The sequence below is a fragment of the Desmodus rotundus genome, chromosome 8 (genome assembly GCF_022682495.2).
Source record: "Desmodus rotundus isolate HL8 chromosome 8, HLdesRot8A.1, whole genome shotgun sequence".
In the NCBI taxonomy this organism is placed as follows: domain Eukaryota; kingdom Metazoa; phylum Chordata; class Mammalia; order Chiroptera; family Phyllostomidae; genus Desmodus; species Desmodus rotundus.
Genome location: NC_071394.1, coordinates 99,068,307 through 99,093,138, shown reverse-complemented (window position 1 = coordinate 99,093,138; position 24,832 = coordinate 99,068,307). Strand labels below are relative to the sequence as shown.

Sequence of the window (24,832 nt, the reverse complement as noted above, 5' to 3'; positions counted from 1 at the left end):
CCCCACTAAAGAACTAGGGCCCTGGTGGCAACAGTGGACAAGCCTGTCGGCAAGATGTGGGGAGAGGGAGTATTCTGTGGAGGCTCCCCAGATTTCCAAACTGCTGGAGGCACCATAGTCAGGGTCTCCTGACACAGAGCAGTAAAAGGCAGGGTCCTTGGGAGGCCACACAGCAGCCATAGGCCCAGCTTGGGAGTGTCCCCAGCTTCTCACACTGCCCCGGGTACAACCAGCCCCACCACAAAGAGAGCCCCCCACCCCGCCAAGACCCCAGCTCCTGCACTGGACCCAGAGACCTGCACCGGTAGGAAGAGAGAAGGAAGAAAGAAGGAATTCCTCTCTTCAGCAAACAGCTTGCTTAACTGCCAGTTGAAATCCCAACTGCTGCTGAGACACCTAGAGTCTTCAGGGTGGGGTAGACGGGAACCTCCAGTGAGACCTCAGCCCTGGCGGACTTGAACGTGGCCGACCTCTGGGGACGGGAGCTCTGTCCTCGCTGACCTCCCTGATGGGTGGGAAGGCCACCAGGCAGGAGGCCCTTCTTTGTCTGGCACAGCCATAGCCCCTCCCCACCATGGGAGCTGGCCCTCAGCAATTATTTGGTGAAAAATAAATAAATAAATATTTAAAAGTATTTCTATTACTGCTACTCGCCTCATTTTAAAGTCCAAGCCTTGACATTCCAAATTCCTTGAAGCTGTCCCTTTACCTCACTGACCTCGGTTTCCTGACCCAGCTGCCACCCTCAGAGGCTGCTGCTGGCGTGAATGAGACGACACAGGTCATCCCACCGAGCGGCTTCGAAGGACTGTGCAGTCCGAGGCGAGGGGCACACAGAGCCACGACAGGCGGGCTGAGGGGTTGAACTCCCCCGAACCTGCTCTGACATACTTTAGAAAGCCACTCCTTACAGAGTCCCGGCAGCTTTGAGTCTTCCCAGGCTCCTCTGTCCCTGCCAAAAGGGCCACCTCTGCTGACTGCACGATTCACAGCTTGCTCTCCATCCGCTCCCTCCAATGGGTTCTTCAAACCACCCGCTGCCCTCTGCTCAGAAGGCCAACTCCAGGTCTGCTTCCCTCCACACCAGGGCTGTCAAACTCATTGTCACCGGGGGCCACATCAGCCTCGCGGTTGCCTTCAAAGGGCCCAATGTAATTTTAGGACTGTGGAAATGTAACTACTCCTTAGCAGTTAAGCAAGAGCTTGGTGCTGCTGCCAGGTAGAAACAAGTTGTCGGGCTAGATAAAACAAGGTGGAGGGCCGGATTCAGCCCTCGGGCCTTGTGTTTGCCACCTGTGCCCTACACGCAGGCTGCCCCCTCCGCCCACCCAGCCCAGCCCGGAGTCACCCTGGCCCTGGAATAGTGCAAGAGTGCTTCCAACTGCCCTGGGGGTGCCAGAAAATTAATAATTCAGTGGACGACATAGGTTTAAAAAGTCACTGGTTTGTTCCTGTCATTTCTTTGTAGATTTGAAAATGAAGAAATTGAGAGTGTTTTCTCAGGCCTGGAGAGCAACCAAAGGCTTCAGGGCCTCAGCCTGCGTGACTGTGGCCTGGGGCAGCAGACCTGGCCTGCCTGGGTGTGGTCACACGCCAGAGTGCCATCTGGTGAGACCTGCCCCCTGCTGCCCTGCCTGCCCCTTGGCGCCGTTCTGTATGACCATCTCAGCTGCAGGGCCTGCTGGCCCCTGAGTTCCCTGATTCATTACAGTTTCTGATCACCTTTTTTTCTCCTCGAGTTATTTTGTGTTCTTTTTTGATTATAAGAGCAAGATCCTTTACTTACATGTGAGAATCAGGGGTCTCATGCTAAATGCAGGTCTCTGGCCGGCTCACATGGTCACTAGCTCTATTTTTTAAGGACGTGGTCTGTTATTTGTAATGAGTATTTATTATTTTATGACTAGGTCTAATGTTATCATTCATTTTACGCGGTGAAGACCTCAAATCCAAATGTGAGGGAACGGAAATAACAGCGCATGAACGGTGTATGTGGCCCCGTCCCCAGTGAGCGGCACCTCGATGGCGGTTACTTGCAGTGCGCGGGGGCTCTGGCTCCCCTCAGACCCAGGGTGCGTTTGCAGAGACGCGGGGGAGCTGCCTGCCAGTCCCGGCCTCTCCCGACTCCAGGGCCCTGCCTCAGACTCTCCAAGGTAAGTGCTGGAGCACCTGCCCCTAAACTCTGTTGGGGCCACCTAAAAGAAGGAAACTGCTTTGCGACTAAAACTGACCCTCCCAGTGGTCCATCGAGATCCTTCTTCCTGAGTGCGTGTGAGAGCAGAATAATGGACCCCCGCAGCTCCCTGTGTCCTAACCTGCGGGACCTGTGACTGCGTTACCTGCACGGCACAAGGGACTTTGCAGACAGGACTGAATTCGGGACCTTGCCACGGGGCGTTATCCCGGGTTGTCCACTTGGGTGCAGTGTAATCACAAGGTCTTTCTGCGAGGCAGGCAGGAGGGTCAGAGCCAGAGAGGAGAGGCGACAGTAGCGGCAGAGATTGGAGGGATGAGAGGGAGGGGCCCTGAGCCAGGAATGTGGGTGCTCTCCCTCTGCCTGCTGGAAAGGGGGAGGCTACAAATTCTTCCCCAGAGCCTGCAAAAGGAACGCAGCTCTGTCGACGCCTGGACTGCTGCCCGGAAGGCCCCTTTCAGACTTCGGACCTGCAAAACTGTAAGATAATACACTTGTATTGTTTTAAGCCACTAAGTTTGTGGTCAATTGTTACAGCAGCGTGTTATGCAGAAATCTTTCAGTCAAAAGTGGAGGCCCCCCAAACAAAATTAAAGTTAATTGGGTTTTATTGGCTCCCGTAGCTGGGGTGTCGACAGGTGGCGCTGTCTTCAGAGATGGCTGAGGTCGGGGCTCCAGCCAGGTCATCAGGGGAACCTGAGTTCTGCCCTTAACTCTGCTTCCCTCCTGAGCGCTGGGCTTCTCTCCCAGTGGAGACCAGCGTCCTCCGAGCGGGAAACAGCCGTCGCGCACCCGCCGGCCGTCCCAGGGCCAGACCATCATGATCCCTAGTCGGCCAGAGCGTGGGAGCCTTTCTTCCAGTGACTGTGGGTCAGATCCCACCGGGAAGCTCTCACGGGCCCTCCGTGGATCACGTGCTCACGTCCCGGAGGATCCCGGTAACCGCAGCAGGTCATGACTGCTCGCCCGCCCCCGGGGGAGGGGTGGGGCACTGGGCCGGCCGCTCCTCCCCAAATCGCAAGATCCGCAGCGAGGAAGTGGCAGTCCCCCAAAGAAGTAGACAAGGAGGACAGATGCAAGACAGATGAGAACAAACAGCTGCTTCCTCCTGTATAAAAGGCGTATCATTTCTTTTAATAGATCCCAATACACATATTTGTGACACATTTTAAAGCTACTGCGTTTTCCCATGTATAATGCGCACGTTCTAGTACTAATTCCCATGTATAATTTTAAAGATCCCTTAGCTTTCCCTCAAAAATCTGGGCAAAAAAATTGCACATTATACACTGAAAATACATTGGCAGTAAAATATAGCAAGTGGTTAATAATAGCACAGACTTAGAGTCAGACCTGGGTTCAAATCCGACTCCAGCGGTGCATGATGTTGGGCAAATCATCAGACCGATCTAATTTTAGCTTCTTCCCCTGCAAAACAAGCATAACCCTCACTGCCCCGTGGCGTTCAGTGAGGATTAAGTGATATAACGTAAAGCAGTTAGCATGATGCCTTGCACAGAGTAAGCACTTAAGGATGTTAATTATCACCATCACCGTCATGATTACCGTCATAGCCATGACGACCGTTTCCTAGGAGAGTAAAATCCTGAAGCCTGTGGAGGAGCACCACGGCTCCACTTGCTGGCAGAAGCGATTAAGAGCTGCCGCCTAACTTACAGCGCAATGACTGTGGTTCACGATGCCTTACTGCTTATCTGAAAGTTACTGAGAGAAGAGTTCTTAATGGTCCCCATCACAAGAAAAGAAAGCTGTGACTACACGTGGTTGTGGATGTTAAACTAGACTTATTGTGGTGATCATTTCAAAATAAATGCATACATTGAATAATCATATTGTACGCCTGAAACTAATATGATGTTATATACCAATTATATCTCAATTTCAAAAACCATTGTTCGCTGACTTGCCCCATAAAAAAAGAGCAGAAGTCAAGGCTACTTTGTGGAAATGAGCCCAAAGAGCTTGTAATTAACACAGATTTGTAAATACAACGGTTCCCCCCGATTGGGGAACTTCCATGGTATCAAAATTGGACATGTTATTTGTTGAACTTGATAATTCAGTCAACCCAATAAACACACAAGAGGAGGCTGGAAAGCGATGTCTGCTATGAAACATACTTTCCCTCGGCTATTTTTTACCAACGTTCCTGTAAAAAGCCATGGTCCTAGTATGAAGTCCTCCATTGTAACTTTAGGATCTAAAGCACTAAGTGAATCTGTGATTTTTAAAAAGAAATCATTGGAAATATAAAAAAGCACCGCCTTCGGGATTGTTGTGTGGCAGGCAGGGACAGGCGTGAGAGGGGTGGGACTGGAAAGTGAAGAAGGGACAAGGATGCGGGAAGCAACGTGAAGATCTCCTATTCTCGTTTGTCCAACTGATGTCTGCTGGAAGGGGCATTAAGGCTTGATCTTAAGGGTTCCGGGTTTGTTTTCCCTAAGAGCCAAGAAAGCCAGGGTCAGCACTGACCCCAGAGAGCGCCTGCCCTGTCATTCTTCACGGCAGCCTCGGGCAGGGTGCAAACTGCTCCCGCTGAGCCGTATCCCGTGGCCAGTGGTCAGCGGTCAGCATACAGAACCTCCTTTGAGTTCCTCTCATTACTCAGGATCTTAGCAATAACAACAACAAAACTCACAACAAGTACATGTCTAGGTTCTTCTCTTCCTCTAAGGCTAACTATGGCAGGCTCTAACATTTACAGTCACTTGAACCTTAATTTTTCCACAGGTGCACTTTAGCTATTTCTCATTCTTTTGTGTAACTGTATTCATCTGATTGGGCTGCCATAACAAAACACCACAGGCTGGGTGGTTTAAACAAGTTTAGTTTCTCATGGTTCTGGAGGCTGGAAGTCCCAGATCAAAGTGCTAGCTGACTCGGTTCCTACTAAGAGTTCTCTTCCTGGCTTACAGGTGGCCAGCCTCTTGCTGTGTCCTCACTCGGCCTTTGCTAGGTGTGAACACACACACAGAGCGCTCTCTGGCATCTCTCCGACAAGGACACTAATTCTATCTGATCAGGGACCCACCGTTATGACCTCATTTAAACCTTCATTACTTCCTAAGAGGACAGTAGGGGTTCAGAACGAGTCACCCTAAGATGTGTCTCTGGTATGTGAATTGTCTTGAGCTAAAGGTAATCAATACCTTGTGGGCTCAAGAGAAACTTCTACCCCATCTTAAGTAGCTAGAAGAACTTGAATTAGGGGCCTTGCTCAGAATAAGAGATTATTGGAGATAACTTTTGCTTGACCTGTCTATAGGGCAGGGCAATGCTAATTACTGAACATCTGCTCTTCTGGCTGTCCTGCAATGACCTCCCTCACCTTCTCAAGGTCACCCTTAGCTCAGCATGTCATATAGACCCCACTTCCCCCTTCTGCCTTTGAACCTGTCGTGTATGTGAAGTTCCTGTACAGATGTATGTGATTTTTCGTTATATTCTCTTGCTAATCTGTCTCTTGTCTATTTGATTATGAGACCAGCCAGGAGGACCTTGAGAGTAGAAGAAAGTGTTTGCCTCCCCCATAGCATCCATCTCCAAATACAGCCACTTGGGGGTTCAACATAGGAATTTTGAGGATGTACAAACTTTCAGTCCTCGGCAGTGATGTACACACCCACACAGAGTAAAAGTGCCTTCTACTTCCGGCTGGATCACTAGACCTCTGCTCAGGCAGATAAATTTGCCCTTCTTGGTTTTACTTCTTAGCCAACTGGATTAGCCATAACTTTAAAAGGGGGGGTACATATAAGGAAAGAAAAATGATTATGGTATATTATCGGCCCTCTCTCGTGACCACAGTGAGTATGGGGCCTGAGCTCCGCCCACTGGATTTGGCCATCCTAAAATGTGGTTCTTGAGCCAAGGAACCGGGCATCCCACCCTCAACACCCTGTGCCAGACCCGGAGGCTGCCCTGGCTCTTGTCCCTCACAACCTTGTCATGAAACAAAAGTTATAGACTGTTGAGTCCCCTCAAAATTCATACGTTGGAATCCTAATTCCCAGGATGATGGTATGAGGAGGTGGGGCTTTGGGGACGTGACTAGGTCACAAGAGCGGGGCTCTCCCGAATGGGATCAGCGCCCTTAGAAAGAGGCCCCGAGAGCTGCCTCGCCCCTTCTACAGCAGATCTTACTGCGAGGAGCCAGCAGTCTATGAGCCAGGAAGCAGGCTCTCACCGGACACTGCATCTGCGGGTGCTGGGATCTTGGACTTCAGAACTGTGAGGGAGAAATAGTTGTTGTTTCTAAGGCTCCAGTCTATGGGATTGTGTTATAGCACCCAAATTCCCTAAGACACGGAGTACATGGAAACTTTCAGTTGGGTGCCTTTGAGAGGGTGTGGGTGATTTTAAAGAAATGTTGAGATTCTCAACTTCCACAAGGGCCTGATACTTGTGGTTAATTTCCTTGGTCACAATCATCATTTTACTTTGCCCAAGAAAGGCACACTTCTCTCCCATCCAGTACCTGAGCACAGTGTCTTCCCTAGAAAGAAAAAACCAAAGAGACAATTCAAAATATTAATGTGTTAGAAAGCATGTGACTTTAATAAATCAGTGATGAACCATTTTTTACCCACCAGGTGGCTTCCAATCTTCACTTTAAAAAAAAGATTTTATTTATTTTTAGAGAGAGGGGAAGGGAGGGAGAAAGAAAGGGAGAGAAATATCAATATATGGTTGCCTCTCATGCGCCCCCTTCTGGCGACCTGGCCTGCAACCCAGGCATATGCCCTGACTGGGAATCAAACCAGTGACTTTTTGGTCCTCAGGCTGGCACTAAATCCACTAAGCCACACCAACCAGGGCCAGTTTTCACTTTTAATGTAATTTGAGGAAAGCATAATCAACTTATCAACTGACAGGTTATTAAAAATCTTATTTTTAATCGACCATATGTAATTTTTAGTCTATAATACAGGAGTTCACAGAATTGGATAATATTGCTATGATAAAAGTCCTTCTAGAATTGCCCAGTTAAATTTGAATAAATAAAAAAAAGTAAATAAAAAAACAAATAATCTATAAGTATGTCCCATGTGATGTTTGGGATATAATAGCTAAAATAACGATTCTTTGTTTATCAGGCATTTAAATTGAATGGGTTGGCCTGTTTTTGTGGGGTAAGGGAGATTACATCTGGCAACCCTACTCCATTCCCATCTGTATGAACAACATTTCCCAGCATTTACAACTATTATAATAAAAAAATAGAAACAGTGTTGATGTGGGCATCTGCATCATTTTAGCAGTAATATTCTTTAATGAATACATGAATTAATTATAAAAACAAAAAAATAAAACAGCACCATCCATCTCATTGACAAAGGCATTCAATACAGTTTATTTTTAAAAATGATTAATAACTGCAGAAGACATTTTTAATACTTTAAATGTATTATGATCCCAGAAATTTTTAAGATTTAAATATTTGTAAATGTGGCATTTTTATTATGGAGACATATTACAGAATGAGCTATAAAAGACTTACAAATATAAAATTCTACAAAGTAAGTAGAATGAAAATACAAATAAAAGCAAAATAATAAAAGGGACTAATGTACAATTTTCAATCACCAAAGAAGAATTTGTTCATGTCTTGGTTTGTTTGAGATTTTTTAATGGAAGATGGTAGGTATCAAACTCCTTGGAATTTAGATTCTATTTGATACACTTAAGAGAAGGATATGACAGATTCTCATTCACTAATACATCTGATAAGGTGTTAATATCTAAAATGTATAAAGAACTTATAAAACTCAACACCAAAAAACCAAGCAACCCAATTAAAAAATGGGCAAAGGACCTGAATAGACACTTCTCCAAAGGGGACACACACATGGCCAATAGACATATGAAAAGATGCTCAATGTCACTAATCATCAGAAAGATGCAAATTAAGACCATAATTATGTATCATTTCACACCTGTCAGAATGGCTGTCATCAATAAATCAACAAACAACAAGTGCTGGCGAGGATGTGGAGAAAGTGCAACACTTTTGCACTGTTGGTGGGAATGCAGACTGGTGCAGCCACTGTGGAAAGCAGTGTGCAGATACCTCAATAAATTAAAAATGGCTCTGCCTTTCGGCCCAGCTGTCCAATTTCTGGGAACATATGCAAAGGAACCCAAAACACTAATTTGAAAGAACATAAGCATCCCTATATTCATTGCAGCACTATTTACAATTGCCAAGATATGGAAGCAGCCCAAGTGTCCATCAGTAGATTAATGGATAAAACAACTATGGGACATTTACACAATGGAATATTATTCAGCCATAAAAAAGAAAATTTTACCCTTTGCAACAGTATGGATAGACCTAGAGAACATTATGCTAAGTGAAATTAGCCAATGAGAAAAAGAAATATACCGTATGATTTCACTCATATGTGGAATCCAATGAACAAACTGAACCAACAAGCAAAACAGAGACAGACTCATAGACAGAGAGCAGATGACAGCTATGGGGGGAGGGCAGGGGGTGGAGGGATTGAGCAAAGAGGAAAAAGGACTCGTGGACATGGATGACGGAGTGGTGATTGCAGGGGGTGGGGAAGTGGGTATAAGGGGACAAAATGGTACTGGAAAAAAACAATTAAAAAAGTAATAAATTATGTGGAAAAAAAGAAATTTTAAAACTTATGATAACTAAGTTTAAATACCAACCTCAAAATGTGCAAGATGGTACATGGCGTTTCAGTGTTCCTCTAGGGTGTTAGGAGAGCAAAAATGTTCTGAGGCCACTGCCCTGTAAGGCTCAAATGTTGGTTTTCTTTCCTGTTCTGGGAGCTACTCCCAGGCCTCCTGGGAACTTCTTCCTGCCTGAGTCAGGCACGATTTCTGTTGATGACAAAGAGACATGAATGCCTCATGATCCAATGACCAGTTTTTCTTACTTGTTATACTGTGTAAAATGTAATCTTAGACTGATGCTTCTTTCTTCCTTCCTTCATCAAATGTGTGTGCATGCACTTGTGTCTCTCCTAGTGTATGCCAGGTACAGTTCCCGGTGCTTGGGAGACGTTCATGCACGCCTGCCCCGAGGAGGGGCTGGGGTCGCAGTGTGAGCATTCATGTGGGTGCATGGGGGTGGGGGTCAGACAATTTTCAAAAGGCATAACAAATATATGCATGCTGTGGTTTGTTAGAAGGTGAAAACTGCTATGGAAAAATAAAATATCAAGCGAGAGAGGAAAGTTTGGGAGTCCGGGGAAGGAAGATGGATGGCTTGTGACTTCAAACAGAGGGCTGAGTGAGGGCCTCCTAGAAAAGGTAGAATTTGTGCGTGGAAACCAGAGGTGAGGGAGCAAGCCTGCGGATAAATGGGGAGAGCATTCCAGACGGAGGGGACAGCCAGCACCGAGGCCCCAGGGAGCAGCAAGGAGCAAGCAGGGTGACCACAGGGACCAGGAGGGCAAGGGTCTTGTTAGCTAGGAGGGAACAGAGGAGTTAGGATTTAGGTGTGAGAAGGGGCCCTCAAACTGCCCAGGTGGGGGCAGGGAGGCCTCTTGGGAGGCTGTTGTCATCCAGGTGACAAGTGTCTACCCATGTGAGACTAGGGGAATAGCGGAGGTCAGGTTCCACATCTCTACCACTTCCTGATGGATGGGATGTGGAGGGCAAGAGGAAAAAAAAAGAAGGTTCCAGAATGACTCCAGAATGATCATATACTAATATATTTTTTAAAAACATGCCAAAAATATGTTCCTCTCTGCTACATTCTTACAAATCCCAGAGGTTTGGAGCTATTTTACAGAGAGCAGCTATGGGATGTAAGGAAGAATGTACAGGAGACCGTGCAGGGTAATCCGTGCGCCCCGGCTTGGTTGCTTGTTCCCCTCAAATCTCTGAGGAAAGAAACAAGAAAAAGACAAGACTGACCCGAAGCGAATGCAGTTTGGACGAGGGGTCAGATAATTCTTCTGAGAAATGTCCCTGCCAAACTGTACATAAAATGAAGGCAATAGCCAACATCAAAGTGTGTCAAAAACCCATTTATGCAACTTTGAATAGTTTTTTTTTAATCTTTTTTTTCCCATACAGCCAGACAGAGAAGAAGTTCAACTTCGAACCAGATGACAAAGTCATCTGGAACTGGAACTGTGAAAACTACTTCAAGGAAGAAGAGAAAAAAAGGTATTTTAGTTGTTTCAATATTCCTCTCGCTTTCTTCATCCTGTAAATCACTTCCTCCTTTCCAGGGCTGTGTGGTCCACTACTGAAGTGATTACCCCAAACAGAGAAATTCAAGTGGAGAAAAAGGCTCAGCGTCTTATGACTTTATATACATCCAAATGCAGTCTTTGGCACATTTAACAAGGCTGGTTTGGGAATGAGTCTGCAATCCACAGCCAGCAGGACGATAAATTCAGCTTGGAGACCTCTCTCCTACACTCATTACTTAGAATCGGAAACTGAGTCACCTCGAGGGAAGTTTTAAGAAATCACCAGCTCCACAAACTCTGAGCAGGGGTAAACTGAATGAGAAGCTCTCCAAGTACTGGAGGTTTGCAGCTAAGTGTTAGGGAGTGAGGGTTCTATTCACGGCGCGAGTCCTGATACCTGTGTCTCAGCATCTTACTCTGCAAATCAAGGAATCTGTGCTCACGACTTCCGAAATTCCACTCTAGCCTTAACACTGGAAAGTTATGAAGAGCACAAGGTGACCACTGGGCGTGTTGAGCGCACGGTTTTTGGAAACTCTTTGTGGAGACTAAGCTACATTTGTGTTATTTTGTTTTCATCCACTTCACTTTTTCCCCCTTACAGTTAGTATGTGGGAGGCGACAGACCCTTGTAAAGAAGCTCTTCACCCTTGGGCTTCCTCCTCCTCAGTTTTAACCTGTTTTCACGTGGTCTTTTTCCTGTCCTTGGATTATCCTTACATTTCCTCTGTGAAATCTCACTACGTTAGAAAAATACAAATTCTTATGATCTAAAAAGCCAAAATAAAATGTAAGGTAAGAAAATTTATCAGACTCTGTCTCTGTTGTCTGATGTAAGTATAGTCTTTCCACTGGATAGTGCTTGTAGATTTTGAAAAATCTGCTAAAAGGAAAAGGAAAGAGAACCATGCCCGGTTTGTATTTGTTTTATACAGTTACCATTTGGGGCTATTTTCAACCAAAATTCTTTCAGGAGGGTTGGTTGGGGCTCCTGGGAGGGGGATGAGGAAGATCAGTGTCTCCAGGGCAGGTGGCCCTATGGAGCACTTGAACTCTGCATCTAGACTTAACAGAACGTGGTACCAAGGACCGAAACTCCAGCCTGCATCATGCTGTACAGTCAACTTGGCCTTGCAGAGAGAGCAAAAGACCAAAACCTACACAGGACTTGCAAGGCTTCTCAAGGTGGGAAGGAGGCTCTATTTCTATATACGGAGACTTCCTGATTTAAAATTTTTTAAATTAATAGCAAAGAAGATTTTTTAATTGCATTATATTTAAAATCTTTATGTTAACAAGTGAACCCTTCTAACACACATAAACACAAAGAATGCATGCCTTGCCTCGTTAGGCGATGACACCAGAGCGTGAATGTGAGGCCCTTCGTGAATATGACTCCTACTGTGTGCCACCCCTCGCCCAAGTCCCCCACTCACTATCCCCCACTGCACCACCCACTGCCCTATTCCTGTATAGGCCCTGGGGACATTAAACCCCCATGGAAAGTAGATAGTTTGAGGGACAAGGCTAAAAGAGAGATACAATTATTCAACATTCAGCTTTAAATAATAGTTCTGCTGAGGCCCAAGTCACAGTAACACCCAACTACTAAAACCTGGCACAAAAGTACCAGACTTGCTTCTTTTGACCTTTGTGAGCTGTATATACTCTCCTGCCAGGCCCACGGGGGAGTCCAGCATCTTACAGTTTTCCAGGGAAGAAGTCAGAGGTCTTGAAGAACTGCAGGCTGCCTACCGTCATTCTTTCAGTCTCACTGATGAAACTAAATTGTCCTCAGGGCCATTCTAGCTGGTGTGTGAGAGATGTCCCTGGTCCCGGTCCCAAGGAGCTTACTTTCTTGTCGTTATAGCTGTCTCAACAGAATGCGATTATGAAGTGCCATCTCTGCGGGGGCACAAGGTGCACTCCTGCCTTTTAGGGGTGTATTAGTTTCCTAGGGCTGCCACAACAAAACACCACAGACCAGGTGGCTTAAACAGCAGAAGTATGTTGTCCCCCAGTTCCAGAGCCTGGCAGTCAAGGTGAAGATGCTGGCAGGGTTGGTTCCTTCAGGAGGTTCTAGGGGAGAATCAGTCCCACACCCCTCACAGCTTCTGGTGGTTTGCTGGCCACCTTTGGTGTTCCTCGGCTGGCGATGCCTCACCCCAGCCTCTGCCTCGGCATGCCCTTGGTGTGCGGGTCAGTGTCCAGATTTCCCCTTTTCCTAAGGACATCAGTCATGTTGGATCTGGGGCCCACTCCACTCCAGGATGACCTCATCCTAACCAATCCCATCTGCCATGACCCTATTTCCTACTAAGGTCCCTTGCTGTGAGCTAGGGGTTAGGACTTCAACATGTGAATTTGGGAGGAGACACAATTCAGCTCATAACAAGGGACTCAGAATGTAATCCAGAAAGAGGATACACACAAGGAAACTACAACCACAAAAAGGCAGTCCTTTGCCAAGGGCCAAACGTGGACACAGGGTTCAGAGAAGGGCACTCTCCCCCAGGTACAGAGTTGGGGAGGAGTTTTTGTGAATGAGCTAGGAACTGACCTGAGGTGGACAGAAAGAAAGGGCTGACATGAGGAAGGATTAAGGGAGGAAGCAAGGCCTTTGCAAGGCAAGCCACAAGCCTCCAAGTTTAGCTGGGGCAAGAGGATATGGGAGGGTGGACCTGGCAAGAGGTGTGGGTCACATTAAGGAGGCCTTCCCACATCAGGCGAAGGTTGGACTTAATCCAATAGACAATGGGTGCCATTAAAGTCGTTTGTGGCCCAACGGATCCTGTGCCTCAAATCAAAAGAAACAACTTGTACGGAGGATATATTTATTTTATAGCTTCTCATCAGAGCAGGCCATTTTCATGCTTTCCAGAGTCCAGAAAACAAATTTAAAAACAGCTCCCCACACTGGATAATCACTTTCCAAGTCATAAGGTATTCGGTTGGGGGTGAGTTTGGCCTTCGGTAGAAGAGCTCTACTTGTGTCAGAATAAAGGGTCAGATTGAGCTGATACACATCAACCCCCTGGGCAAGGAGTCCAGATGGTTTCCATTTGGTCCCAATTGGAAACAGATGAACTATTTTTATGCTTGCCCCTTTGTGGACCGGAGGCTTTTGGCCTGCTGCTTGGAAAGTTAAACTCACAGTACTGTACGAGTCAAAACCCCTATTCAGAAGCCTGACACCCTTTATTATTCTTCTCCAAATGCATAATTACAAGAACTTGACAAGGTGACATTTAGCAGTCATTTACAGGTTATTAGATCAGGCGGGGTGTTCTATTTCTGCGCCTGTAGAAGTTAGACGTCTGTTTGTCCAAGCCAGTCCTGCATCAAAGCCCCACTGAACGTGAAGAATCATTAGTGTCCCAAACCTGAGCAGCATCAGAAGCATGTGTGGAGCTTGTGAAAGCACAGACAGCTGCCCCGTCCCCACCCCCCCCACTCCCCCCCCCCACCCCCACCGGAGGTTCAGAATCGGTAGGTCAGAGGGAAGGCTGGAGAATTTGCATTTCTATCAAGTTCCCAAATGATGCTGATGCTATCGGTCCAGGGTCTAACTTTGAGAACGACCGCTGCTTTACCTTGAAAGAAAATCAGATGGCCTACTTTTGAATTATTTTGCTCAGTGAAGAAAACCAGAGAGCAGAGTGAGGCTCCTAGATGCCTCTTCTCCGCTGTGGCAACCACAGAACAAACAGGGCCCCGACCCATTTCTGCTCCGGCTTCTCTGTTTCTTCCAGGCTCCATCTGGCCCACCACCGAGCCCCATGCCTCTGCACCACAGCTCTATGACAACCGGGGACCCCGGGCCTGGAGGGTGTCAGTACTCAAGTAAGAGCCGTCTGGCTTGGCCAATGCCTAGTCACAAGCCCATACGCCCACAGAGAGCCAGAAGACCGCTAAAGACCGGAAGTCACTGAAAGGTCGTCAGGAACAGTCCTTTGCAGATAAGTTATCTTCCCTGAGCCCTGGTCAGCCTGTCCCGCCATGTCACCCCAAGTCCCCCAAAGTTCCTGAAGGACCCAGCAAAGACTCAGGAGTGCCCCATCACCTAAGCCTGCTCAGCTTCTCAACCCAAGCCCCACACCATAGCTCTCAGGGATATCTTAATTCTTAAAGATTTAGGACTGGGGAGCAAAACCCAGCCATAAAATGGTCAGTCCACAAGCTTGGGTTTGATCAGACGTTTACCAATGCCACCCAAGTGGCAAATTCACTTCCCCCCAATAGGGCCTTGCTGCTTACATCGCAGGCACAGTCCGCAGGAATTGTTGCAGCACTAAGGAATTCAAAGGTCAAGTTCAAAAGTCAGGATGTAATCTTCAAAACAGTTTTATTAGTTCCAAATCAGGAAGTTACCGGTTATAGTCCTGAAATTACTTTACTTGAGATGTTACCCTGGGGTGATATCGCACAATGGAGACCTTTGTGGACAGGGTCCAAGGTCTGGGGTGTGAATCATCCAACACTGATTTCACTTTGCTTCCTTAACACCTGCAATCGAGCAAACACAATTTATGTTCTGGTTTATAAACTTCTGGTAATTACAAAGGAAATCACATATGCTTCTTGCTGATGGGAAAAAAGCTATTTTTAACAAGTTAATAAAATCAACCTCAAGAAGAAGGTCCTACTGGAAACGGGCATCCACAGATGGACACTAGAGCCGTCATTAAGCAAAACAATCTGATGCCCACCGTTGCCGGTGGTCCGAGAAGAGGCCAGAGAGTGAGGGGCAAGCTGAGGAATCTCCTCCAGGGAACCTCTGTTTCCATTAAAATTTATCATCACCTTTGGGCGCTGGCTCACATCAGAGAAAGAGCTCTCCCAGGAAGGAATGAGATCATCGACTGGAAAAGAGCGGGCATTCTCGGCAAAGGGAGCCGCCAGACGAGAGGCTGGAGGTGGCAGTGCCCGGAGTGTAGAGTGCAGGGCATGTGGGAAGCGTGATACCCGCCGCAGAGTGGTCCTTCGGAGAGTGACTGCTGCCGTTGCTGAAAGGACCGGTGCACCCACAGGCCCACACGCCACGAATGCCGTTGAGGGGTTGGACTTCCTCCTGTGTACAAAGGAAGAGCTACAGTCTGTTGAAGCAAGGCAGAGACATAATGAGAATTAGACCCTTGAAAAGAATTTCTGGCAGCTTTACGGAATACATAATATTTTATAGAGAGGGCCAACTGGGCAATGGGCGATGAGTTTGGAGGCTTTGACGACAGTTCAGGGCATAGAGGCGGAAGTACAGAGCTGAGGCTGCAGAGATGGAAAGATAGAGTCTAAATATATTTAGGAGGAGAATGGACAACACCTAGTATTGGGCTCAGTGAGGGTGGTAAGAAAGATTCTGCAGTCCCGGACAATTCAGGAACCTTGGCAATTAACCAAAGAGCAAGTGGGAGGAAGCACAGGGTTGGGTGAGTTCATATTGGATCCATGGGGCGGCTTCCAGGGGAAACGCGCGTTCTCAGAAATACGTATCTGATCCGCCAGCGGCTAGTGGCAGAATGGGGGCACCTTACACACAGAGGTTCTCCGTCAGGTTGCCCCACTTCAGTGTTTCAGTGACTTACAAAATCCAGAAATGAAGCTGCGAAGCCAGGCAGCGTTATTTACTGCCTACTAAGTGCCTCTACAACCGTTATTTCACTACGCTTCCCAGTCCATCTTCAGGATGCATCTAAGAGATGAGTATTATGATCTCTGTTTTAGCAATGAGGCCATTTAGGTTCAGAGAAGTTAGGTGACTTCCTGCGGAGTCACACAGCATTTTTCAGAGAGAGATTTTTAAACCTGGAGATTCTGCCAATTTTATCGTGATACTTAGCACAGCTGGCATTGCTGTGCCACTGCTGAGTTCTCTCAGACAAAGGGGGATAAATTAAAGTGGTCACTATTCGTGAGCTTGTTTTTGTTTTAGAGTAAAGAAATATAAAATTAGGCCCTGGCTGGTGTGGCTCAGTGGATTGAGTGCCGGCCTGCGGGCCAAAAGGTCCCCAGTTCGATGCCCAGTCAGAGCACGTGTCTGGTTGCCATCCAGGTCCCCAGTGGGGGTGCGTGAGAGGCAACCACACATTGATGTTTCTCTTCCTCTCTTTCTCCCTCCCTTCCTCTCTCTCTAAAAATAAATAAATAAAATCTAGGGAGGGGGAAAGAAATGTAAGATTAGGTAAAAACAGGCTGGGGTGAATACAGCTGGGGTGGACGCGTCACCAGGGGCTGTGCATGGCCTCTCCCTCACTCCAAGGACTTTGTCTTCCAACCAGAGAGAAGAAATTGGTTCTGCTTGAACTTGCGTTAAAGGCCCGGAAAAGGAAATCCCTGTACTAGGCAGCGTCAGCTTTCCTCCCCTTCCTCCCACAGGGCACTGGAACTCACTGGGGGGTCAAAATTCTGGAGAGTGGTTTGAACGAGAATTTTCCAACGTGGTTATTTTTCATGGGCAAAGAGGGCATTGTTACCTCCCTTACCACCAGTTGGAGGGAGTTTGGATTGCTTTTCCCATGGGGATGTAAGTTGTACCAGGCCAAGGACAGGCCTGGAAGCTCCCTTTCTCTCCAATGGCACACGTTTGTGCCAGGCTGACTAATAGCCTGGCCGAGGCCGCTTGTTTCCTTGCAAAGCTGAGCGGCCGCACAGGACTGTGGCCTTCGGCGTTGGGCTCAGCCCCAGTGGCCTCAGGTTTCATCACCCCGCTTGCTGGCGTGCCAGAGGGGGGAGAAAAGAGAGGAGTGCCACGTGCATCATCATCCCCATCGTTGATCATTCTGGGCCGTAAACTTCCCTTTTCAGAGGCATTTACATTTGTGAAGAGATTTGATAAATAGAAAAAGCATATTCTATGCATGTTCGTGGATCTCAAGGCATTATTAGCTACACTGGACTTGAAAAAAACATGAACAGTTGAGATAAAAGTCTCCACAATATGACTGCACTCCACATTCCATTACTCGTGGATCCATCTATTCACTCAACAAGCAGTTATTAAACACCAGATGTTGTTCTGGTGCATTAGCGCCATTGTGTTAGTCATTTCTACCACCCCCTGTTCTGGACGTAAGGACAAACGACATTTGGAAGACTTAGGCATATCTCTAGTAAAACCAAAGGACAGGGTAGTTTTCATCTCTCCAACTGCTTTGGAGAAAAAGAAATACTGTCCGTTTCATTCGACAATGTAGCAGATTAGGTTTATATCCAAAGAAACCAACTGAATCTTTTTTAAAAGCATATATTTTTTAAAAAACTGGAATGGCCCCATGTCCAAAGGTATCACCTTTTCCTGACATGAAAGTTCTCTTCCCTGACTTGAAAATGTATACTTAATTATCATCAACTTTTCTCTCTTCCTTGTTCTTCCTACACACTAGCTAGCATTCACTTCACGTCAGCTTCACGAGGGCAGGGAGTTCTGTCTCTGGTTTCCTGTTGGATTCCCATCACCTAACAGCGCCTGGTCCCTAACAGGAACTCAAAATTGTTTGCTGAACGCTGAATGAACTCAAGTACCAGAGTCCTGTTTAGCCCTGGGATTAGGTTCTCAAGTCATCATATCAGGCAAATTAGCATATAGCTATACGAGCCTTTAAAATCCTATAAACGTCCACACAGTACAATGTGTAGATGTACACGAGATCTGTCTGGACAAAGTTCAGCCATTGTTAACATAACGAGAATGGTTTGCAGGACATCGATGTAAGCTGGCAGCCAAGGAGAGTGGACCGGAATGCACGTGTGTGAACAATGATGACTTCACTGTACTAGTCAGTGGGGGCGGTAGATGCAGTTGAGTGAGCATGTGTACTGTGTGGATGTCACATTCAAAATGACTGAGGGAGTAGAGCAATGGGTCTGCATCAAATTTTGTGTTAAGCTTGAACATTCCTCTGTGGAAACTATTCCAATGATTCAGAAGGCCGCAGCTATGGGCAACTGGTGATTGGCAGCCTCATCTCGACGACACACCTGCTCACACACCATGTCTTGTATAGAGTTTTTCTGGTAAAACATCAAATCACCTGGGTGACTCAGCCCCTCTATAGGCCAGATTTGGCACCCTGTGACTTCTGGCTTTTCCCAAAACTCAAATCACCTTTGAAAGGGAAGAGATATCAGACCCTTGATGAGATTCAGAAAAATAAGATGGGGCAGCTGATGGCAATTGGGAGAACTGTGTGAGGTCCCAAGGTGACTACTTTGAAAGGGACGGAGGCATCATGGTCCTATGTACAATGTTCCTTGTATCTTGTATCTTCTTCAGTAAATGTCTCTATTTTTCATATTACATGGCCAGACACCTTCCGGACAGACCTTGTATATTATCTCCAGTTTCTTGCCTGGCTTTGGATCAGATTATTGTTTTTCAGTTGACCCCCAGGATACAGTAGTTGGCTAGTGTTGAGGGGTCATGTTGCACACCAAGCACATAGCTTCAAATACTCGGAGGCCCCTCCAGGGAGTACCTCTTTGGTACTGGGGATTCTGACCTCCCATCTCACATTTACTGAGTGGGTGAGCTGGCGTTATAGCCATGGCTGTTTCTCTTTCTCCATCCTCTTCCTATATTTTTTCTTTGCTAAACTCCTAAACGTGAGCTGGTGTTAATTAAGTATGTAGTACGTGATGCCACTCCACAGCACTGATGCCCAACTTCATGCAAGCGGGACAGACCGAGGGTGAACCACTGACCTCAGTCATAAAGTCTACCAAGGAAGGATGGTTCTCTCTCCTTCGAATTTGTCCTTCTAGAGCTCAAAAATGTGACAATTTTCTAGACTCTTTTAAAGGACTGAACCCTGTGTAAGGGTTATTGCTTCCCGAGGATCAGTGGACAACTCACTCTTCTACCACAAAATTTCCAGAGACATTGATTTTTCTCTTTAGCAAAAGTAAAAGCAACCATCTAAATCTTCAATATTTCCTTTCATTCAGAGCAATTTTGGGCTTGCTATTGTAAAGAATAAAGGATGTACTGAGTATTTTTAAATAGAGTTCTAAAATTACATGTATTTCCTTAACCATATTACAAAATGCATCTACCACACAAGTGAAATACGTAAGTATGATTTTTAAAAACCAACTTGGATGGTGGTAAACGGGGGGAACTATTGTCTAAAAATAATGCAACACTCTAATTGTCTTGTACGAATCAAGAAAAAAAAATAAAGGTTTGACTGAAGCTGGTCCTTGGCTAGTGAAATTGTACTTGGCAGACAATGCCATAGATGGAAAGGAAAAGAAGGAGAAAATGGTTTGTTGGAATGCACCCAAATCTGAACATGGTGAGTAGAAAATTAAGAGGTTTTGTCTATTTACCTTCCAAAACTAGGTAGGTGCTCAGGATAAATCATGGGGACAATTATTTAATTGCAACTTGTTAACAGCGCTAAGTGAGGTTTTTCCTCTTTGAGAGAGAAGCAGTGAGCCATCTTGGTCTTGGTATGAGATTTTATGGGAAGGCCTAACATCACAGAAATGGCGTCGCAGACAGTGGTACGTGAGCCCACAAAGGGGTCTCAAAGGCCTCACTGGAAGTCCCATTTAAGAAGTTGGCAAGTGAGGAAAGACAGGAGGTAGGACATCCAGATTTTCCTTCCTTGAGCCAGGATAGAGTATAAAATGTAACAAATGTGACCCGAGGAAGAAAGACAGACTACTTAAGAGTGAACACTTTTTTTGTGTTTGATTACAAGGTTGTCCCAACCTCCTTAGGCAGAGAGAGAGCTATTCTTGAAAACTTTTGGAAAACAAAATTATTTCCTTGCCGTGTTTATCTTGACAACCTTGCACATCTCCCTGTCCAGCAAATCCTGAACCCACAGACGCAGCGGGCCATGGCCAGCATTCACAGACCACAGGAAAAAGCTTGCGGGGTAGAGGGGGCTGTAGCCACACCGTCTAGGACATCGGTGCTTACAGTCTCTTGGAGCAATCAAGGGCAACAGAACACACAAAATTGGAGGTTTGAGGGCTTGATGAATGGCCACTGATTATTTTAGAATAAAAATATTTCTTCTCTAATACACTTCCTTATTCATGAAGGTTGGGAAGCTGTCCAACTTGGATAGCTTTGCTTCTATTTTTATAATTGTATTAGTCAACTTTATTTATTACCCTTTTAATATGTTGCTAGATTTAATATATTGCTGATGTATTAACCTTTAGCATATTGAAAATATTTTGTTAAGGATTTTTGCATCTATGTTCATGAAGCATATTGGTTCATCCCTTTTTTTTTTTTTTCTTGTAAGGCCTTCATCTGGTATCGGGATCAGAGAAAGTTGGTCCTTACAGAATGAGTCAAAAAGTATTCCCTCCCCTTCTATTTTATGAAAGAACTTGTGTAGAATTGGCGTTATTTTATCTTTAAATATTTCACAATTCATCAGTGAAAACACCTGGACCAGGAGTCTTCTTTATGGGAAGATTTTTTAACTACAAATTCAATTTCTTTTATAGATAGAGGGCTATTCTGGTTATTTTTTTTTTCTTTGTTAAAGCTTTGAGTAGTTTGAGTCTCTGAAGGAATTTGTTTATTTTGTCTAAGTTTTAAAATTTATTGCATAACATTATTCATACTTCCTTCTAATCCGTTTCATGTCTGTAGGATCTGTAGTGAGGTCTCCTCTCTCATGCTTGATATTGATCATTGTTTTCTCTCTTTTTCTCAATCTGATTAGGAAATTATCAACTTTATCGATCTCAATAAAACCAGCTTTTGGTTTTCTCTAATGGTTTTCTTTTTAAATTTCCTTTATTTTTATTATCTTCTTTATTCTATTTACTTTTGGTTTAATATGCTCTTCTCTTTCTAGTTTAAGATTGAAGCTTAAGTAATTGATTTTAAACCTTTTTATTTTTCTAATATAAATGTTTATATTAACACTAAGCCCTCTTTTGTTAAATCATACAACTCTTGATATATTGTATTTTCATTGTCATTCAATTCAACCTGTTTTATCATTTCCCTTTTGATCTCTTCTTCGACCTATGGGTTATCTAAAGGAGTGCTAGTTTCCACATATTTGTAAATTTTCCAGGTATATCTCTCATTGATTTCTCATTAAGTTCTGCTGTGGTTGGACAACATACTTGTTTTGACCTTGGTACATGTTCCATGTGCATTTGAGAAGAATGTATATTCTGCTGTTATTGGATGGAATGTTACATACATGTTAATTAGGTCAAGTTTATTGGCAGCATTGTTCAAATCTTCTATAGCTTTACAAACTTGTTTACTTGCTCTGTGAATTATTGGGAGTGAGGTAATTATGATTTTGTTTACATCTCCTTGTAGTTTAATTAGTTTTGCTTCATGTACTTTGAAGTTATTAGGTGTATAAACATTTAAGAATTGACCCACATCATCATTATGAATCCCTGGTAATATTTATCTTATCTCTGGTAATATTCCCTCCTCTGAAATCTACTTTAATTAATATTAATGTAGCCACTTCTGATTTCCATTGATTAATATTAGCATGGTATTATCTGTCTCTGTTCTTTCACTTGTAACCTCGCTATGTTTGTATATTCAAATTGGGTTTATTATAGACAGCATATAGTTGAGACCTTATTTATCCATTTTGACAATTTCTGTCTTTTAATTTTTGTTGAGACTATTATATCTAACATGATTATCAGTAGAGTTGGATCTTTAATCTACCATCAGGCCATTTGCTTTCTATGTGTCTCACTTGTTCTTTGTTCCCTTTTAACTAGTATTCTGCCCGGTTTTTGATTAATTGAGCAATATTTATAATTCCATCTTATCTCTTTTATTAGTTCATTAGCTATACTTTTGTCTTTTTTAGTGGTTGCTATAGTACTTAGACTTCTCATTTTAACCTATCACAATCTACCTTCAAATAATATAATACTAGACTTACAGTATAAGAATCTTACAACAGGACACTTCCTTTCCCTCCCATCTTTTGTTCTATTATTTCCATTTATTTGACTTTTACAAATGTTATAAATCCAAAAATACATTATTATTATTACTATTATTATGTTTATTTTAAGCAGTTAATCATTTTTAAAATAAGGGGGAAATCTCTTATACTTATTCACATATTTACTATATCTAATGGTCTTTATTTCTTTCAATACATCCAAATTTTGATCTAGTATCATTTTCATTCTGTCTGAAGGACTTACTTTATACATTTCTTATACTCCTAATCTGCTGGTGATGAATTCTGTAAGATTTTATATGTTTAAACATTCTTTTTTTACCTTCATTTTATTTTATTTTTTTATAATTTTTTAAAAAATTATTTACTTATTTATTTATTTATGTTTAGACAGAGGGAAAGGGAGGGAGAAAGAGGGGGAGAGAAATATCAATGTGTGGTTGCCTCTCGCATGCCCCCTACTGGGGACCTGGCCTGCAACCCAGGTATGTGCCCTGACTGGGAATCGAACTAGCAACTCTTTGGTTCACAGGCGGGTGCTCAATCCACTAAGCCACACCAGCCCATGCTTTAACCTTCGTTTTTAAAGATTTTTTTTTTCTGGATATTTTATAGAATTTTTGGTTGACAGTTCATACATTCACTGTCTTCTGTTTGCATTGTTTCTGAAGAGAAGTCTGCTGTCGCTTTTTTCTTTGTTCTTTTGGACATAATTTGTCTTTTTTCTCTGGCCACCTTTAAGACTTTCTCTTTACTACTCTAGTGACCTAATCAACTTGAACTCATAAAGACAGCTTAGTGCAAATTTAACATCCATGGTCTTTGTATAATTCATCTATTCTGGGCATTTTCAGCCTTAACCCACCTATTGATGGTTGATGACTTCCTGATGTGACTTGTGTAGTAAGCTGCATGCTCACCTCAAGGACAGTCCCCCTCCCCATTTCCACCTTCTGCACCTCTCTGCAGGGCGACAGGCCGGTGCTCTGGAAGTAGAAGCACCATCTTCACAATCCCACCCCTCCCTGGCGAGTCTGGTGCTGGGCCAGCGGTAGACCAAGTTGAAGGATTATAAAACAGGCTCCAGGAGCACTTTGGGGAACAGATTTATGGCTTCTTCCCTTTTATCATTGAGGGTTCTGAGTATCCACAAAGGAAGAGCTCAGTGGATGAATGTGGAGGAAAGGGACTTGTCTGGGGGCTTGCTAGTAAATATCTCTGGGGGTCTGCTTAATTGAATATGTACTTAAAGTGGCATACACATACACATGTGTATGGGATAAGATTTGGTGATGGAGATTATGCATCTACCCACTGGCCCTATCCACCTGTCTACCCATTGGCCCTATCCAACCTTGGTACCACATGGGTCTAACCTCACCTTCAGGTTACCTAGTCCAGGGACAAGGCATATCATTGTGCCTTTGGTTTGGATGAGGCCTTATCTAGCTCTGCTGCTTAATTATACCCCTGAAGCCGGTATCAGTGGCTTCTATGAGCTTAAGACAGGAACACTGCTGGCTACCCTTCACATGAGCTAGGCTTCCCTCTAGTCAGGAATTACCTAGCAACGGTCTCTTAAATACAGTTACTTAAGGCTGACCCCTGATCAGATGTGGCTTTCTGCTCTGCCACACTAAATATGACAGCAGAACTGTCTGCAGAATTTGTGGGGACCCAGTGCGAATGGGAACTCATAGGCCCTTGTTCAAATGTTAAGAATTTCCAGATGACAACAGCAGAGCACTAAACCAAGTGAGGGGCCCTTCTGAGCACGGGGCCCTGTGCAGCTCTCCACCGGCTCCGTGTGACAGGGTGTGCAAACGCCACTAGCAATGTGCACCAGTGCTGGAATTCCTTTCCCATGTGCTTTTTAGTTCTGGCACTAAACACTTAAATCTTTTTGATCTCTTTTTGAAAGTGTAAGAATTGAGAACTACTGGGGATTAAAATACAGGGTCCGGCACAAATAACACCCCTTTTTTATTACAAAATCTTTTATTACAGAATCATAAGCATGTAATTCTGTAACATAACATATATCATACTCAAGCACACCTTATGACATTTTAGGTGAAATGTTCAAATTAAAACTATAAATTTTATGCCCATATTATTACACTACCAACCAGACTCAAGCAGGCCTGACTTCCACCGGCCCCTGTATTTCCTTGGTACATGTGAATCACATGTCATGGTTATTTTCAAGCAGACTGCCTGAGTTCACATTCCTGCTCCACGACTTACTAGCAGTATCATAGGCAAGTTAAATAACTTCTCTGCATTTGTTTCTTCATTTGTAAAAATGGGGATAAGAACAATATCTAACTGGAGAGATTGTTTTAGGTTAAATGAGATTGTGTATGTAAGGTGCTAAATATAGTACCTAGGGTACCAGCTAGCACCTTTATACAAATTGGAAAAAGAGCCTCTCTGGGCCAATGAATTAAAAGAGGCACCACTTCTGGCCAATGAGTCAGATGTTATCCCCTCCAGGTCTGTGTTTCAGGCCC

General features: G+C 44.6%; 1 long non-coding RNA gene across 1 annotated transcript; it reads left to right on the top strand.

The window, feature by feature from the left end:
* Positions 1–2,467: 2,467 nt before the first annotated feature.
* LOC139441125 (uncharacterized) lies at positions 2,468–19,647 on the top strand. The gene is made up of 3 exons (XR_011651542.1): positions 2,468–2,674; positions 10,274–10,366; positions 14,148–19,647. It is a non-coding gene; the product is annotated as an uncharacterized lncRNA (long non-coding RNA).
* The last annotated feature ends 5,185 nt before the right edge of the window (positions 19,648–24,832 follow it).